The following is an 18908-nucleotide window of genomic DNA, read 5'->3' on the forward strand; positions in this document are numbered from 1 at the left end:
ACAGTTACCGTGCGGGGCGTGGCCGGCTTCACCCGGAGTCCTTCATATCCCGCTAGGGGCGGGTTATTCTCTTCGGTTCGCACACCGTGTGTCCGCTCCAGCTGAAGAGCCTGCGCGCGCACCGGACGTCCACGTCACCGCGCACGCGCTCCTACCCGCGCAGAGCCCGCCGCGCAGGCGCAGAGAGAGGCGCGAGCAGCAACTCCCATGCCCCTCCCCCAACGCCAGAAGGCCAAACGGCCCCGGAGCAGCGACGAGACCCTTGGGACCCGCCCCCGGAGCCGAAGCCGCTGCCTTTCCTCGTACCAGCAACCCAGAAAAGCCAACTGAAGCTTCTAGAATCGAGAAAGGCAAGGCAGGGAGGGAGGCATCAAATCCCCAGCTTCGTACTCGAAGCCTTCGTGAAAACTCTGAAACCTCTGCCCGCCAGGCCTTTCTAAGCTGTGCCTTCCACCCTTTCCCTCCGGCTCCCTGCAGGCCCCGCCCCTGCCTCGCCCAGCCACACCCACACGGGGCTCCACAGACCCCCTGGCTTCACAGGCCCATCACAAGAATCCAAGGACTTCCTCTCCAAAGTGCTGGGGGCTTGAAAAGCGCCACAGCTTCGGGGAAACCTTGAAGGACAGACCTTGAGAGAAGGGTGGTTGAGTCTGCAAAATCCACAACCTAAGAACACTAGGAAAATAGGGAGAAGACTCAAAGCCTAACTCAGGAGTTGGAAAGGAAGAGGAGTTACCACTAAACTGTCTGATATAAAGAGAAAAGATGTGATAAAGCAGTAATACAAGGAAGCGAGAAATTCGTGCAAAAGTATTATCTGGGTTTTAGTGCCTATATCCTGTGTATCCAGTTTTTGTTTCTTCAAGGCATTTATGCTATGGGGTGCAAAGAAAATATTATGCGTCAGGCTGAAGTTAATGGTCTGTATTTCTCCTAATTAAATATCAAAAACTAGATTTCTTTCTCCTCTATCCATTACCTACCATTTTTATCTTCTGTACTACTAACATGCCTGTAAAAGGGAAGCGTTTAAAATGACAGAAAAAAGGGGGTGGGTGTGGCCAGGGCATACAAAAATCATGGTCAATGTCCTAAAAACTGCTTTCACTCTCAGAAGAATTAGTAAATACTGCGAACCCACATGTGCTTTATGACAATACAAAACGCTATGAAGGACTATGAAGAGACTGAAAGGCAAGAGTCAAGAGGAGGACACTGAGCCAACTGGACTGATCTGACCTACTTTCCTAAGGGAAGGACCACCTTTCTCTTCATTCTGCACTTCCTGAGGAGATCATGTACAGTAATTGTGCTGGAATAGTCCAGACTACAGAACTAAAATTCAGACTTCGGGAATTGTTCTAAAACCCCTGATAGAGGCACTAGCAGCAAAAGCATTCAAGACCCTAGGCAAAATTGAAAAGCAACACTTCAAAGCCATCCTCCTCTTCCCTGACTCCAAGAACCTCTTTCCTACAACTACCTTATCAGAATCTCCCACCTCATCCAAGAATGCCTTCTCATGGGTCTACAGTTTTTTCATACAAAATTTTCATTTTATGAAACAAAATTTATGTTGATGTAGCATTCATACATTTGTTCTTAAGGTATGAATGACTGATTAACAGCCATGCATCCCAAAATGACATCTCTAATTGGGAAAAATCTGTGAGGACAAATTAGATGGAAGAAGGGGAGTTGAATTTTTTTTTGGGGGGTACTCTTTCCCTATTCCAGGCAAACATTACAAAACACCAGACATTTAAGAAAACAGCGTTCAAGATTCAGCACTATATCTCCTTTAAGAAACACTGCATTAAAAGTGTAAGTGGTAAAGTTGGGATGCTGTGGTACATGACTGTATGCCAGCTATTATGAGGCTGAGGCAGGAAGATCACAAGGTAGAGGCAAGCCTCAGCATCTCAGCGAGATCCTCAGCAACTAGTGAGATTCTGTCTCAAAATAAAGGGTGGGGGTGGGGGGAGGACTAGAGATGTAGCTCAGTGATAAAACCCCAAGTTCCACCCCCTACCAAAAAAAAAAAAAAAAAGTGAGAGGTAAGCTACCCATGTTAACATGTTTGTTTTGTTTTTGGCAATAAGGGATTTAACCCAGGCCTGTTGCATGCTAGGCATGTACTCTACAACTGAGCTATATCCCCAGCCCCTTCTAAGAGTTGCCCCTAGACAGGCCTGAGAACTTGTGATCCTCCTGCCTCAGCTTCCAGAGCAGATGAGATTACAGGCATGAGTGACCACATGCCTGCTTGCTTCCCTCCCTTCCTCCCACACTCCTACTGGGGATAGAACCCAGGGCTTCCACCCGAGAGCCACATCCCTAGCCCACCTCATAATAGTTTTTCAAAATGGAGTGGATCTAACCTATAATGGTCAGGAGATTTATTATAAAAAAAACGCTAAAGCTAGGTGTTGTGGTCCATCCTGTAATTCCAGCTACTTGGCAAACTGAGGCAAGGAGGATCCCAAGTTCAAGAACAACCTGAGCAACTTAGGAAGACTCTGTCTCAAAAATAAAAAGGACTAAGATGTAGCTCAAAGGTAGAGTACCACTGGGTTCCACCTCCAGTACAGAGAAGAGGAAAAAAAAAAAAAGGACTGCTGAGAACTTGTAAATGTTTTTATATGATAATCTAAAAATAATACTGCCATCCTTGCAGTTTCAATTCAGTGATCCAGTTTCAATTTACAATCATGCTGTTATCAAGTAACCACTTTTTTTTTTTCTGTTTTTCTTTTTAAATTTTGTTCATTGGGCTGGGGATGTGGCTCAAGCGGTAGCGCGCTCGCCTGGCATGCGTGCGGCCCGGGTTCGATCCTCAGCACCACATACCAACAAAGATGTTGTGTCCACCGAGAACTAAAAAATAAAAAAATATTAAAAAAAAAAAAAGAAATGCCTTTAAAAAAAAATAAAATAAAATAAATTTTGTTCACTTTTTCAAGTAACAGCTTTAGTGGTTACATTCTACTTTTAATGCAGTGTTTCTCAAACTAAGTTCTTGGTTATATTGTTCAGATATAAAACAACTTTCTTCCTTTAAAAGGAATCCTTATATATAACCCAAGATTTTAAAATGCCAACCTGGCTACAAAGTTGATGCTGTTTCAACTTGCTATTGAAATTCTCTCATTACAGTTACAGCTCACCCTGTTGGTTCAGCCCAACATAAAAATCTTGCTTTTTTTTCCTGCCTCATAAAATAAAAAGGGCAGCCAGGAGCAATGGTGCACACCTGTAAATCCCAGCAGCTCGGAAGGCTGAGGCAGGAGGATCACCAGTTCAAAGCCAGCCATCAGCAATGGCAAGGTGCTAAGCTACTCAGTGAGACCCTGTCTCTAATAAAATACAAAACAGGGCTGGGGATTAGGCTCAGTGGACTAGTGCCCCTGAGTTCAATCCCTGGTACCAAAAAAAAAAAAAAAAATTAAAGGGCCCTGGGGCTCAATCCCCAGTACCAAAAATAAATAAAGCTACGCATATGTCTTCCCCACTAGACTGTTAGCTCCACCTAGTCCAATACTTTAGCACAATGCCTGAAACAGAGCAGACACATACTTGCTGAATAAAAAAAAAAAATCCAGTATTTCAGGCATGTTCAAATGTCAAATTTTGATTTAATGTCCAATAACATGGGGTCTGGAAAAATGGGGTCAAGTTATACAAGCAAATACCATAAGTAGCCCTGCTTTGGCTAACATTTTCCAAAGGGGTATAGCTATAAATAGAAAAAAAAAAAACTACTACCCAGTGATTCTTATCCCAAATTATTTCTTCTTAGGGGAATACCATTGACAGGTCAGATACTTGAGAGATTTCTGTAAAAATGTCTAATCACTTAATGACTACTGCCTTTTGACTATTACCTAGAAAACAACAGATTCTTAGTGTGAGCTAGAATCTATAATTTACCATCTGGTAACAGAAGCAACAAGTTGTAATGGAGTCTTACATCTGTATATGCTCATCAATAGTGGAAAAAACAGTAAATATCTTAAAAATGAAAGGACACTTTGATAAGACAGTGAATTTGGGCTGGAGATGTGGCTCAAGCGGTAGCGCGCTCGCCTGGCATGCGTGCGGCCCGGGTTCGATCCTCAGCACCACATACAAACAAAGATGTTATGTCCGCCGAATACTAAAAAATAAATATTAAGAAACTTCTCTCTCTCTCTCTCTCTCTCTCTCTCTCTCTCTCTCTTTAAAAATAAATAAATAAATAAATAAATAAACAGTGAATTTGTTTTACTAAGATCAATAGGAGCCAGGCATGTGGTACACACCTATAATCCCAATGATGTAGGAAGAAGAAGCACAAGTATTACAAGTTCAAGACCAGTCTTGACAAATTAGTATGACCCTCAGCAATTTAGCAAGACCAGTCTCAAAATTTAAAAAGGGCTGAGTAATATACCTCAGAAGCAGAACACTCCCGGGTTCAATTTCCAGTGTCACAAAAACAAACACACACTCAATCCTAATATTGACTGGAAAAATGTCAAAAATCATTAAAAATACATGAAGTTCAGAAAATGCTTCAAGAGGAATATAAAACAAAGACCAGCAAGTCTAAAAATGTAAACAAGTTTTCAATCTAATACTAAACCTTCTGAAGAAATGGCTTACCTAGGAAAGCAAAAAGGAAGAACAAAAGAACTTCACCTAATTATACCAAGGCCTGCACAGAAATTTAAAACACCAAAAGGTGTTAAAAACAGAAACCAGAACTACTGGGAAGATAAGAGGATGGAGGTACAGTAAATAAACTGCAAGGCTGAACTCGGGCAGAAATCAATAAGAAGCCTATCACACATACACACACACACACACACACACACACACACACACACACACACGGCCAAAAAAAAAAAAATCACTGGAAAATTGTCTGCAAATGCGAATACATATGAAAGAAGCCACATTTGTAAAGTACAGTGGTGCACTCCTATAGTCCCAGCTTACTCAGGAGTCTGAGGCACAAAAATCACAAGTTTGAGGTTAACCTGGGCAACTTGGTGAGACCCTGTCTAAAAATAAAAAAGGCTAGGAATTTACCTCAGTGGTAGCATGGTAGCATGTGTAAGGTTCTGAATTCAATCCCTATTACCACACACACACAAAAAAAAAAGGCGGGGGGGGGGGGGGTACTTATTTTACATGAAGGACACCACTGCCTTGCAGATATTGACGACGGTGTCAATACAGGTGTTAGATTATTAGACACTCAGAACAGTAAAATTTCCCCCCCAAAAAAATATTTAAAGGACCATCATAAGATGAAGAAAATTTTATCTTACAAATATATCAACCACCATTACCATGATTTCTTTCTAAAAATATTTTTCCCCAGTATTAATGATTGAACCCAGAGGCACTCTACCACTGAGCTACACACCCAGGCCTTTTTTATTTTGAAACTTGCACTTGATAAATTGCACAGGCTGGCCTTGAACTTGCCATCTTCCTGACTCAGCTTTCCTCCGGCCTCAGCATCCACAGCAACTAGGATTACAGGCACGTATCACCATGCCAAACTAAAAACCGGACACTTTAAGATCAAATATTGGCTGGGTAGGTGGCGAATGCCTGTAATCCCAGCAGCTCAGGATGCTGAGACAGGAGGATTGCAAGTTCAGGGTTAGCCTTGGAAACTTGGGATTTAAGTAACTTAGTGAGACCCTGTCTCAAAATAGAAAATAAAGGGCTGGGGATGTGGCTCAAGCGGTATCGAGCTCGCCTAGCATGCGTGCGGCCCAGGTTCGATCCTCAGCACCACATACAAACAAAGATGTTGTGTCCGCCAAAAACTAAAAAAATAATAAATATTTTTTAAAAAATAGAAAATAAAAAAGGCTGGAGATGTAGCTCAGTGGTAAATTACCCCTGGGTTAAATCCCCAGTATCATGTTCAAGTACTAGAGAGGACACATATCACAATATATAATCTTTGATATCTGACTTTTATACACTTATATCAATGAAAAATTAGCTACATTGTGCTTTTTTTGTGGTGGTGGTATTGGGAATTAAACACAGGTGTGTTCTACCACTGAACAATATGCTTAGACCTTTATTTTTTCATTTTTTTAATCTGAACCAAAAAATTCATCACATCCTGCACATTATTTTTTTTTAAAGATTTATTTTTTAAAACCTTTATTTTCTATGTGGTGCTGAAGACTGAACCCAGTGACCCATACACACATGCTTGGCAAGTGCACTACCACTGAGTCACAACCCCAGTCCCTCAATTTTTATTTTTTTGGTGATACTAGGGATTGAACACAGGGGCACTTTATTACTAAGTTACATCCCTAGTTCTTTTTTTTTTTTTTTTTTTTTAAAGAGAGAGGGGGACAGAGAGAGAGAGAATTTTAACATTTATTTATTTTTTCTTAGTTCTCGGCGGACACAACATCTTTGTTGGTATGTGGTGCTGAGGATCGAACCCGGGCCGCACGCATGCCAGGCGAGCGCGCTACCGCTTGAGCCACATCCTGAGCCCCATCCCTAGTTCTTTTTATTTTTTGTTTTGAGACAGGGTCTTGCTAAGTTGCTGAGGGTCTCACTAAGTTGCCCACACTGGCCTCAAACTTGCCTCAGCCTCCTGAGTCACTGGGATTACAGGCACCAGCCATCATCCTTTTTTTGCTATACCACTGAAAACTTCTTTGCAGGTAGGTATTTAGAAATTACTCATCAGTCATATGACAGTCTCCCTAGATTTGGTCTTCTAAGAAAAAATATCAACAGTCTTAGGGTAGGATATCTTGCCAAGAAGTCGAGAGTCAACTTCTCATCAAGAAATCAAGTCAGGGGCTGGGGTTATGGTTCAGTGGTAGAGTGCTTGCCTAGCACGTGTGAGGCACTAGGTTTGACCCTCAATACCACAGAAAAATAAATAAATGAAGGTACAAGTTGCCCAGATTAACCTCAATCTACAACAAAAAATATTGAAAGAAAGAGAGAGAGAGAGAGAGAGAGAGAGAAAGAGAGAAAGAAATAAATCAAGAGTCAGCTTCTCAATACAGAAGAGAATCAACAACAGAAGGCACTCCAATCCAGACCACAGGACAGTTACAAAATTAACAAACTACTTTGAGTACTGAGGGGCAGAAGACACACTGAAAATAAGATGATAACCTTTACCTTGGGGCAAAATTCTGGGAATTTGGGTAAAGCTAGAAAACAATCTAGTGAAACCAACGTCAGAGTGAAGCACATACCCAATCACTGCATACATAAGAAAAACTGGAATAAATGCTAACAAAAGAAGACTAGATCAAGCTACACTTAGTTTAAACTGGGCTTCAGACATATTAGACATAAGGAAAAAAAGAGAGAAAAACTTGTTTTGTTTGAAAAGTAAACCAAATGAGATTTTAAGTATTACCTTAAATACTAAGGAGGTTGGAGATGTATGTAACTCAGTGGTAGAGCACTTGCCTAGCATGCACGAAGCCCTGGGTTCAGTCCCCAGTATCACAAAAGGTCTAAGAAAATAAACGCTAAGGATTTTTATAACCTTTTAGCTCTACAATTGTTAGCTGTGATTTAACCACTGGAGGGCAGGGAATAACTGTTAAAACAGAGGGAAAAGCTGTATTAAAGCAGAGAATACAAAAATTAACCTCAATGCAGTACATAATGCAAGTTACCTGAATACAAATTATAAATTGTAGATATTATATAGGGCCACATTTTTTATTCTGCCCACTATTCTCCAGGTTATCTATCCTTATTAGCATAAGAAGATAAATTAAAGCTACAATCAAATATTTGCTAAACATGTGCTAGGAACTAAACCACAGAAAACCGAATAAATAAAAAGTCCCCTCAAAAAGCTTAAATTCCTCTGAGCTGGGTTGTGGCTCAGTGGTAGAGCACTCCTTTAGCATGTGTGAAGCACTGGGTTCAATCCTCAGTACCACATAAAAATAAATAAAATAGGGCTAGGGTTGTGGCCCAGTGGTAGAGTGCTCGCCTAGCATGCACAAGGCACTGAGTTCGATCCTCAGCACCACATAAATATAAATAAAGATATTGTGTCCACCTAAAACTTAAGAATAAATCTTTTTTTAAGAAAGAAAGAAAGAAAGAAAGGTAGGTAGGTAGGTATTGTATCCAACAACTAAAAAATTTTAAAAAAAGGCTTAAATTCTGGACAAAAAGACAGGACAACAATCACAAAACTGTAATTAGCAGTGTGAAAAAGGCCTTTTGGGAACACTATAGATGTACAGAGCCATGAGAAAGAGAAAGGCTACAAAGAAGAAAGGACTTTGTAGCAGGGTCTTAAAGGAAAAATAAAATTGAGAAAGAGGTGGGTGAATTATGAACTGTGGTTATGAATTAAGCAGCAAAACAACAATAATAAAATATTCAGAAATTGGAGAGAGGGCTGCTTCTGTAAAACATTTTTAAACGTTTTTTTAGTAGTAAATGTAGTACTGAAGATCAAACCCAGTACCTCAAACATGCCAGGCAAGTACTCTAACACTGAGCTACAACCCCAGCCCCAAGAGCAAAACATATAAGCAGAGATCAACCTAACAAGTTAGATATTGATTTCAAACGGAAGTAATTGATATAACAGTTTACTTCCCTATGATATGGGCCTAGACACTTAGAATATTCATCCAATCTACAAGTCCATAATGCCCATGATATACATTCACTAATTCATGATATAATTCACTAATTTAGATCCCTAGTGTGTAGTGTTAAATGTTTTAAATGTTTAAGTGTTAAATGTTTTAAAAGAAAAACTATAAAAACATAGTGGAAGGAGAAACTCACTGAGTTTTCGACTAAGGCTTAGTGTTAAAGAATGACTATAAATTGACAAAGTAGACAAGGGCAGGAAGGGCATACTAATCATAAGAAATAGCCTGTGCTAAAGCACATGATATAAAAGAACAGAGCATGATTTCTTGAGTCAAGCATTTGTTGACTATGTACCATATATGGAAGATGACAAAACTAGAAACCAGTGAGGCTTTCTCTACACCTATCTACACAGTTTCCCACATCAGAAACCCAGGTGATTCTTGACACTTTAATGTTCCTTCTCTCCTGCCAACAACTAGTCAATCACCAAATCTTCCTGTGGATTCTACATCCCTAACCTTCCTGACCATGGTATGCTTTCAAAGTACAACATTATCTATTCTTCCTAGAAGGTACCACAGGTCTAATATTTATTAATTTCTTAACACTTTCCCTCATGCCACCCTTATAAACTATACTATAAATCAGGAATTGTATGCTTGTTCCCCCACCCCCCACACATTGGGGTTAAACTGTCTACCACTAAGCTATGCCCTCAGCCCTTTTTATATTTTTTTTTGATACAGCGTCTCCCTAAATTGCCCAGACTGGCCCTTGCAATTTTCCCACCTCAATCTCCCAAGCAGGTGAAATTACAGGCATGTGCCCTACGCCCAGCTAGGAATTGTATGCTTTTTTTTTAATATTTATTTTTTAGTTGTAGATGGACACACTACCTATATTTTATTTTTTTTATTTTTATGGGAGGATCGAACCCAGGACCTCACAGGTGCTAGACGAGCGCTCTTCCACTGAGCCACACTTCCAGCCCCAGAATAGTATGCTTTTAATCCCAATGTGGTAGCTCTACCACTGCCCAAGCCTCAAACTTCACAATCCTCTAGCCACCCAAGTAGGTAGGATTATAGACAGGCATCACCATGCCCTAGCTGTTTTCCTTTACTTTTTCCCTTCTTCCAAGGTAGTGCCAAGCCTGACAAATATCAGGTCTAAGTTAAGGGTTATCCAAATGTCATCCAAAATTATTTCCCTCACATCAAGTGTGATATGATGTTACTCCCACTAGACTATTCTTTTGGGTTAAGCGTTAGTAATTTAGTATAGTCCACAGGCCTAAGCCTATTATTGTACAGCCCATGAGCTAAGAAATGTTTCATACTTTTTGTTTTATTACATTTGAAGAGGGAGTCTTGCTATGTTGCCTAGACTGGCATTAAACTCCTAGGCTCAAGGGATCTTCCTGCCTCAGTCTTCCAAGGCTTGAACTATAGGCAAGTGCTGCCACACCCAGCTGGTTTTTACATTTTTAAGTTACTGGGGAAAAAAATCAAAAGAAGAATGTTTCATGATGTAAGAGTTAATATAAGTCAAGTGTCCATAAATAAACCTTTTTATTAAAACACTACCACAGCTGGGCTCAGTGGTGCACACCTGCAATCCCAATGACTCTGGAGGCAGGGACAAGACAGTCCCAAATGTGAGGCCAAACTCAGCAACTTAGCAAGACCCTGTCTGTCTCAAAATAAATAATAAAAAGGACTGGGGATGTAGCTCAGTGGTAAAATGCCTGTGGTTCAATCCAGAGTACTAAAATAAATAATAAACAAACTTATTTAAGATTATTAGCCATTTTGCAAGAATACTCAAAGAGTTGAAGGCATTAAAAATATCAATAAGAGGGCTGAGGTTGTGGCTCAGCAGTAGAGTGCTCATCTAGCATGTGTGAGGCCCTGGGCTCGATCCTCAGCACCACATAGAAATAAATAAATAAAATAAAGGTATTATGTCCAACTACAAAAAAATAAATATTTTTTTAAATTATTTATGTTTTAGTTTTAGGTGGACACAATACCTTTATTTTAATGTGGTGTTGAGGATAGAGCCCAGCGCCCCGCGCATGCCAGGCGAGCATGCTACAGCTTGAGCCATATTCCCAACCTACAAAAAATAAATATTTTTAAAAACTATATCAATAAGAAATCAATTTTATTTATCAGTTATAAAACAATCATGCACCATCGAGGCAAATGAATTTAAGTAGTTTTCCTTGGCTCTTAATGAGTCAACATTTCCCAGTTATTGTTATTAGAAGAATTAATGCAAGCTTGCAGTGATCAAACAATTCACCTCTATGAATAATCTACACAGAACAACAAGCAAAGATATTTCTGAAGCAGTCAGGAAAATACAAATTCAGTAAAATCAAAGTGAGATCTGCTAAGATGTGTTAAAACTGGTGGTAGTAAAAGTATATGTGAAACAAGAAATGATTTAATTAGATGAACTGACAAAGTATAAATGTAAGAGGAGGTGCATAATTATTCACTGCATTATTCATCAGAAGGTATTCTGCAAAGGGCTGGGGATGTAGCTCAGTGGTAGAGCACCTGCCTAGCATGCACAATGACCAGGGTTTAATCCCCAACACCACCGCCAAAAAAATAAAAAGAAGGCATTTTGCAGAAAATATCTGAATCAATCATGTGTTATTCAACCAGTAATGTCAATTAACTTCACTCTCAAGGAACTTAACTATTGTTGATTTCATTCATTTTTGTCAAAAACAAAAGTTGACTGACTTATCCTACTACTATGCAGTTACCACGCTCAACAGATATACAGTTTTATTGTAATTTTTTGAGCTCAGGGTAAACTGAAACTTTTCTAAATGAGAAGAACCATCCTCAAGCTAGGCATGGCAGCACATGTCTATGATCCCAGTAATTGTAGAGGCAAGACCCTTTCTCAAAATTGAAAAATAAAATGAAAAACATGCTGGGGATTTGTTGCTAAGAGGTAGAATGCCCTGTAGTTCAATCCTCAATGCCATAAAAAATAATTTTAAAGAACCACTCACCATTGCTATTATTAAACAAACACTGATTGGCTTTGAAAATTAGCTCTTCCTATAGACTTGTTAATGTGCCTCAATGAATTCAACCAGAAGCCAAAGGGCAAAAAAAAAAAAAGTTATTATATACAGAACCAACACTGCAATAAAGTCATTTAAGTGAAAAACATTGTTTCTATCACAGGTAATATCAAGCTGCATATACCACCTAGTTTGTCAAAAATTAAAATAACACAAAGAGATGGATGTCCACTCCCATACAAATTTACAATGGATATATTTTCCAAGTTCAAAATACAGCTCCAGCAGCATTTTTCAGACACTAATGCAAATGAAAAAGGAATTTCCCAATTTCAAAATCCATGTACCTGTGAAATTAAGGAGTTTCCACATACCCCTTAAATTGGAAATTATTAATCTTTTAGTGATGTTAAAATACAAATATCAGGAAAAGAATCTAACAGAATTCTATAAATGTCATCCAAGTGATAAACATGCTCAGACAGAAATATGTTACTTGGTGTGTTGGCACATGTCTGTAATCCTAGCTATTTGGGAGGCTGAGGCAGGAAGATTCCAAGTTCAAGACCAGTCTGGGAAATTAAGTGAGATCCTGCTTCAAAATAAAAAAATAAAAAGGGCTGGATTCCCTTTTATAGCTCAGTGGTAGTGTGCTTCCCTAAAATGTACAAACCCCTGGATTCAATCCTCAGTACCTCGAGGTAAAAAAGAAGATGAAACACATAAAATCTCATACAAGTCAGCGACAATTGATGAATATTTATAACCAGTTTAATACTAAAGAACACCAACTTTTTTGCTTAGTTGGTTTTGGTTTTGGGGGTGTTGTTGTTGTTGTTGTTGTTATTTTGTAGTTGTAAATGGACAGAATGCCTTTATTTTATTTAATTTTATGTGGTGCTAAGGATCAAACCCAGTGCCTCACATGTTCTGGGCAAATGCTCTGCTACTGAGCTACAGCCCCAGCCCAAGAACACCAAATTTGAGACTCATTTAAATACAATGTATCCTCCCTAAAAAGAATTCCATTATTTTATTCTGTAGACATGTTACCAACATTACCAACATTTTTAAAAGTACTGTTATATTTTGAATTTCATTAATAAAAAACTTGTAGGATGGAATGAAGATAGCTCAGTGGTATAGGACTGGCCCCCATGCCCAAAGCCTGGGGTTTAATTCCCAACACTGTAAATATAAACACATAATTATAAAAAAAAAAATTTTAAGATGAATCCAATTTTTAAAAAAATTATGGGACTGAGCATGGTGGCGCATGCCTATAACATCAGCAGCTCAGGAGGCTGCAGCAAGAGGATCACGAGTTCAAAGCCAGCCTCAGTAATTTAGTGAGGCCCTAAGCAACTTAGCAAGATCCTATCTCTAAATAAAATATAAAAAGGGCTGGAGATGTGGCTCAGTGGTTGAGTACCCCTGGTTTCAATCCCCCATACCAAAAAAAAAAAAAAACTATGGAAATTTGTTTTATCTCATATTATATAGGCACCTACATAATACCTATTCTAGTTTGCTTCTTGGCCCATGAAGCTAAACTATTTACTGTAATACTGGCCTTCAACAGAAAGTTTCAAACCCCTGAGTCAAAGCATTAATCTTTAACTGATTAGCTATACAACTTTAGACATCAATTAACTTCTCTGGATCTCATTCCACATTTATAAAATGAAGACGATAAAAGAAAATCTCTAAGGTATCTTCCAACTTTAGCATTCTATAAATAAGAATACATTTTACATTCACTGTATATGATAATAACTTGAATAATAGATAAAGCCAGGAGCTGGGGCTGTAGCTCAGTAGCAGAGTGCTTGTCTAACATGTGTGAGGCACTGGGTTTGATTCATAGCACCAAATTTAAAAAATAAAGGCATTCTGTCCATCTGCAACTACAAAAAAAATTCAAAAAGAGAGAGATAAAGCCAGTTTACAAAGTTTTACTATACAAAATATGAAGAAATATTTTATTAAATTTATAGAAAATCAATAAACAAATGGTGCTGGAACAACTGGATATACATACTCACAGAACTAAATTGGACCTTTATCTCACATCATATGCAAAACCTAACTCATTTCAGATCAAATAAACTAATGAAACTTTTAGAGGAAAAAAAAAAACAAGGGGAAATCACAACCTTGGTTCTTGTAATGATTTCTTAAGATAACAAAAGCAGGGCTGGGGATGTGGCTCAAGCGGTAGCGCGCTCGCCTGGTGTGCGTGCGGCCCGGGTTTGATCCTCAGCACCACATACAAAGAAAGATGTTGTGTCCACCCAGAACTAAAATAAATAAATAAATTCTCTCTCTCTCTCTCTCTCTCTCTCTCTCTCTAAAAAAAAAAAAAAAAAAAAAAGATAAAAGCATAGGTAACAAATGAAAAAACAGATAAACATCAAAAAAATTTATTTTGGGCTGGGGATGTGGCTCAAGTGGTAGCGTGCTTGCCTGGCATGCGTGCAGCCCGGGTTCGATCCTCAGCACCACATACAAACAAAGATGTTGTGTCCGCCGAAAACCAAAAAATAAATATTAAAAAATTCTCTCTCTCTTTAAAAAAAAATTTTAAAAAAAATTTATTTTTTAATTTCGTGGTGCTGAGAATAAAAATCAGGGCCTCACACATGCTAAGCAAACACTATAACACTGAGCTATACTCCAAAAGAAAATATCAAAATTTAAAACATTTTGTATATCGGTGGACACTATTGCCAGGCATGGTGGGGCATGCCTACAATCCCAGTGACTCAGGAGATTGAGACAGGAGGATCGTGAGTTCAAAGCCAGCCTCAGCAATGTGACACGCTAAGCAACTCAGTGAGACCCTGTCTCCAAATATAAAATACAAAATTGGGCTGGGGATGTGGCTCAGTGGTTGAGTGACCCTGAGTTCAATCCCCCGTAACCAAAAAAAAAAAAAAAAAAGAACCCAGGTACAGTGGTGTGCACCTGTAATCTCAATAACTGAGGAGGCTGAGGCAGAAGTATTCCAAGATAACTATAAATAAACAGAGCTGGACATAGACACCTGTAATCCCAGCTACTCAGGAAGCTGAGGTAAGAGGATCACAAGTTCCAGACCAGCCTGGGCAAATTAGTGAGAACCTGTCTCAAAGTAAATAGGATGGAGAATGTAATTCAACAGTAAAGCACATGTCTAGGGTTCAATCCCCAGTACCCAAAACAATACAAAAACATTTCCTCAACTCCATTTATCTATAACCTATAACCTAATCTCTTGCTATCTGAACAAAGTCTACTGAACAAAGTCTACAAATGCATTTGTATTCCACTTTCATCTTTCTACTAATATAATAACAATGAATTCTTTTTTTTTTAAAGAGTCAGAGAGAGAGAGAGAGAGAGAGAATTTTTAATATTTATTTCTTAGTTCTCGGCAGACAACATCTTTGTTGGTATGTGGTGCTGAGGATCGAACCCGGGCCGCACGCATGCCAGGCGAGCGCGCTACCACTTGAGCCACATTCCCAGCCCCACAATGAATTCTTAGTAGTCAAATATAATAATCATTCTTCAGTCCTCAGCCTTAAGTATTCATTCCTCCACCTAAGGAATTTGATACTATCGACAATTCTACCCTTCCTAAAATATGCTTTGTCCCTGGACTTTACTATGTTCCTCTCTTTATTCTCCTACTACTGACTTTCTTTAGACTACTTTACTAAACTCATCCTTTGCCAAGTACCCAACATGTTGGTCCTCTGTGAAGTTCCCCTCTTCTTTTCTCTCTTCACTTAAACACTCCTACTAACAATCTCTTCCACCCAATGATTCCTAAATTCTATGGTACCTACAAAGCTTTTCTTTATTTAAAAGAATGAAGAAGCTAGAAGAAAATAAAAATTAATATTTATCAAATCTCTGGCCACACAAGGAAGAAGTAAAAAGAAAGATGAGACAATTTTCTAAGCTGAAAGCAAAGAAAACATGGATTTTATTATACAAAAAGTTTTTAAAACTGTGAAAGAAAATATTCTTATGTATATTAATTACACACATATCCATAAATACATAACTCAATAAACAAATGGAAAAAATCAGAAAATTTACAAAATTTCACTCTGAACAATTTTTTAAAAGCACTGAAAATGCTCCACATTATTAGTACAGGGGCTCAGAAAAAAATGCTCCAAAATGAAGGCCTCTGAAGAAAAGCTTCTCTCTAACCTTCTCTGACCTTTCTTGTCTCACCCCTCATTCTCCTCTGAGACAAGTCACAGAAACCAGAATTCTTCTTCCCAACGCAGGTCACAGAAACTAGAACCCCCTTCCTCAAAGCCTAAAAATATTACTCTAGCCTTCCTTAACTTTCAGTGTGACAGCTAGCCATAAATAAATTAAGATCTCAGAAGGGTCCTGCTGCATACCCAGGAGGAAAAATTACTGTAAGCAAGGGGCCAAGAAGAATCTAGACAGGACTTTCTGGGTTTCCCCACTCCAGTCTGTTTGCACTGGGTAAAACTTTTATCCAATCACAGTTCTACATAGCTGTCCCTCCCTCTGTCCCTGCTTTCCCCATAGCTTTAGTTTTTAATATAAAGACTCTCATATCACGTAAAATTTTGGATAAATAAATTGTTATGCTTTTCTCTTGTTAACTTGTATTTTGTTGCAGGAATAATGGTAATGACCCTTATGATGGACACTAAAGGCATCACCCCTTTCTTCATTAACAATTAAAGATCAATTCGGGACAATTAATTACTTTCTTATAATAAGGCAACCCATACAGCTTTCAAAAAATTTTTAAAGTTGTCCTTGAATCCATTCAAATTAAGAGTTAGCATTCTACCTGGGCACAGTGTTATATGTCCATAATCCCAACCACTCAACTGTAACCCCAGTAACTTTGAAGGTTATGGCAAAAAGAATAGCAGGTTCAAGATTAGCCTCAGCTATTTAGTGAGACCCTCAGCAACTTTGTGAGACTCTGACACAAAATAAAAAATAAAAAGGATTGGGGGTGTAGCTCAGTGGTTCAAACACCCCTAGGTTCAATACCCATTTACAAAAAATAAAAAAGAGCATTCCAGATACTAGATTTCTGTTTACATGCCCTAAAACTACTATTAATTTTTTAAATAACTTTATATTATGTTCTTCAAATTCAGTCATCCTTTCACAGGCTAGACATTTTTTTAGGTGCCACAGAAAAAAAGCAGTAAACAAAATAGAAAACTCACTGTCCTATGAAGTATTTATGGTATTCTCATGGAGTGAGACAAACAAAATTAAATAAGGAAAATATGTAACATGTTATACAGTTATAAGTGCCATGGAAATAAAAAAGGAAAGGGAAATCGATAGTGTTGGGAAGAGCTGCAAGTTTAAATAGTGTGGTTGATTAACCCCTCACTGAAAAGATAACCAGACTTAGAAGAAGTGAGAGAATAAACAGTATCTGTGAAGATATTCTAGGCAGAAAGACCACAATGCAAAGGTGTCAAGTAGGAGCTTTCCTGGAGTGTTTGAAGGGTAACTAAGAAGCTATTAGAGCTAAAAAAGAAGTGATGGGGAAACAATAATGGGCCCTAAGTATTTCTGTACATCCTTGCTGAGCGTGACAAATCACAAAGCCTAACTATTTTTCGCAATACTTTAAAGTATTTTTTAACATAGAAGGCAGCCTGACTCCTTGCACTGTTTTGCAAGTAGATCTCTTTTCCTTCCCAAAATTTTAGTACCTGAGATTTCCTTTCCTACTGTAATAGCTGTAAACTGTCTTTATTTTTCTTTTTAAATTTTTTTTTTTTTTTTTTTTTTTTTTTTGCCACTGTACTTGGCAAGTACAGTGGCAAGTCCCAGCTACTTGGGAGGCTGAGGCAGGAAGATTACCAAGTTTGACATTAGCTGGGGCAATCCAACAAGACCCTGTCTCAAAAGAAAAAAAATAAGATAGGAGAAAGCAAGAACAAATCTAGACTTATATGTAGGAAATGCACAAAGTGATCGTAACATAAGACACTTTTTGTTAAAAAGTTATTATTAAATTGTAGTATAAAGGTGTATTAAGAATTGTAATGTAAAAAATTATGAATGTAATACACTCCACTACTGTCATGTATGTAAGAAATAATAAAAAAGAAAAAAAAAGAAAAGGGGTAGGAGATGTAGCTCAGTGGTAGACGACCCCTAAATTCAATCCCAGTAAGAGAAAGAGGAGGAGAATGATCTATGTAAATATGATGAAACTGTGATTTTTTTTCCACCCAGTACTGGGGATTGAACCCAGGGCCTTGCACACACCATGCAATGAGCTACATGCCCCACCCTACACAGATTATTCAGTTATTCCTTTTTTTTAGTAAAGTTTTTCTAACACTGTAGTACCTTTAATTATAAGGTTATTTTTGTTGTTGTTGTTGTTGTTTTTTGTTTTTTGAGATGGAGTCTCAATATGTTGTTTACCTTGGCACCAAAGTCTGGAGCTCAAAAATCCTCTTACCCCAGCCTCCCAACCAAGTGGAACTACAGGGGTGTACAACTGAGCTCAGGACGTAGATTTAACTTAGGAGACTTAACCATCGAGCCACATCCCCAACCCTTAATATTTTATTTAGAGAAAAGGTCTCACTGAGTTGCTTAGGGCCTCCTTAAGTTGCTGAGGATGGCTTTGAATTCATGATCTCCTGCCTCAGCCCCCAAACCACTGGGATTACAGGTGTGTGCCACCATGTCCAATAATTCAGTTTCTATATTGTTCAGAACAACTGGCACAGGATTTAACACAATGTAAGTATCAATAGATTAAAATATTACAAAATTCTAAGAATCAGAAACCTATATAAAACATCTTAGATATACTATGACTTCCTACATGTGCTAAAATTTTAAAGTTTCCAGACTTTTAATCATGCAAAAAGAGCTATCTTAGTTTGTCAAGTATATAATGAAGCTAGTTTCTATTGAATGACCTCAAATTCCCCTTATAAAATCATCTACACTTCTCCATTTTCTTTCTTCATTTAGGGTTTATATCCCTAGAAGGAAGATAACTTTGACAAAATATATGCAAAAATGCTATTTCATGAACACTACTAAGTTAACATATTAATTACACTGCTTACAAGTCACACTGAAGTTACTGCATTTAAAATGCACTATTTGGGCTGGGGTTGTGGTTCAGTGGTAGAGTGCTCACGAGGCACTGGGTTTGATCCACAGCACCACATAAATGGTGGGACTTGCC

General features: G+C 38.3%; 1 protein-coding gene across 21 annotated transcripts in view; it reads right to left on the reverse strand.

Annotated features, from left to right (window-relative positions):
* MGA (MAX dimerization protein MGA) overlaps positions 1 to 18908 on the reverse strand; it is a 130074-nt gene that overhangs the window by 89730 nt on the left and 21436 nt on the right. For 3 of the 21 annotated variants that reach the window (XM_081291892.1, XM_081291908.1, XM_081291893.1), the window contains exon 1: positions 9 to 735. The exons of 2 other annotated variants lie outside the window; for them this stretch is intronic. The gene's annotated coding sequence lies outside the window, so the exon portion shown is untranslated. Of the gene's footprint in view, positions 1 to 8; positions 768 to 18908 lie in introns of those variants that run through there. 16 more of the 21 variants (XM_081291901.1, XM_081291896.1, XM_081291897.1 and 13 more) reach the window with 11 other exon arrangements.

Source organism: Spermophilus citellus (genome assembly GCF_964194105.1).
Source record: "Spermophilus citellus genome assembly, chromosome: 4".
Lineage (NCBI taxonomy): Eukaryota > Metazoa > Chordata > Mammalia > Rodentia > Sciuridae > Spermophilus > Spermophilus citellus.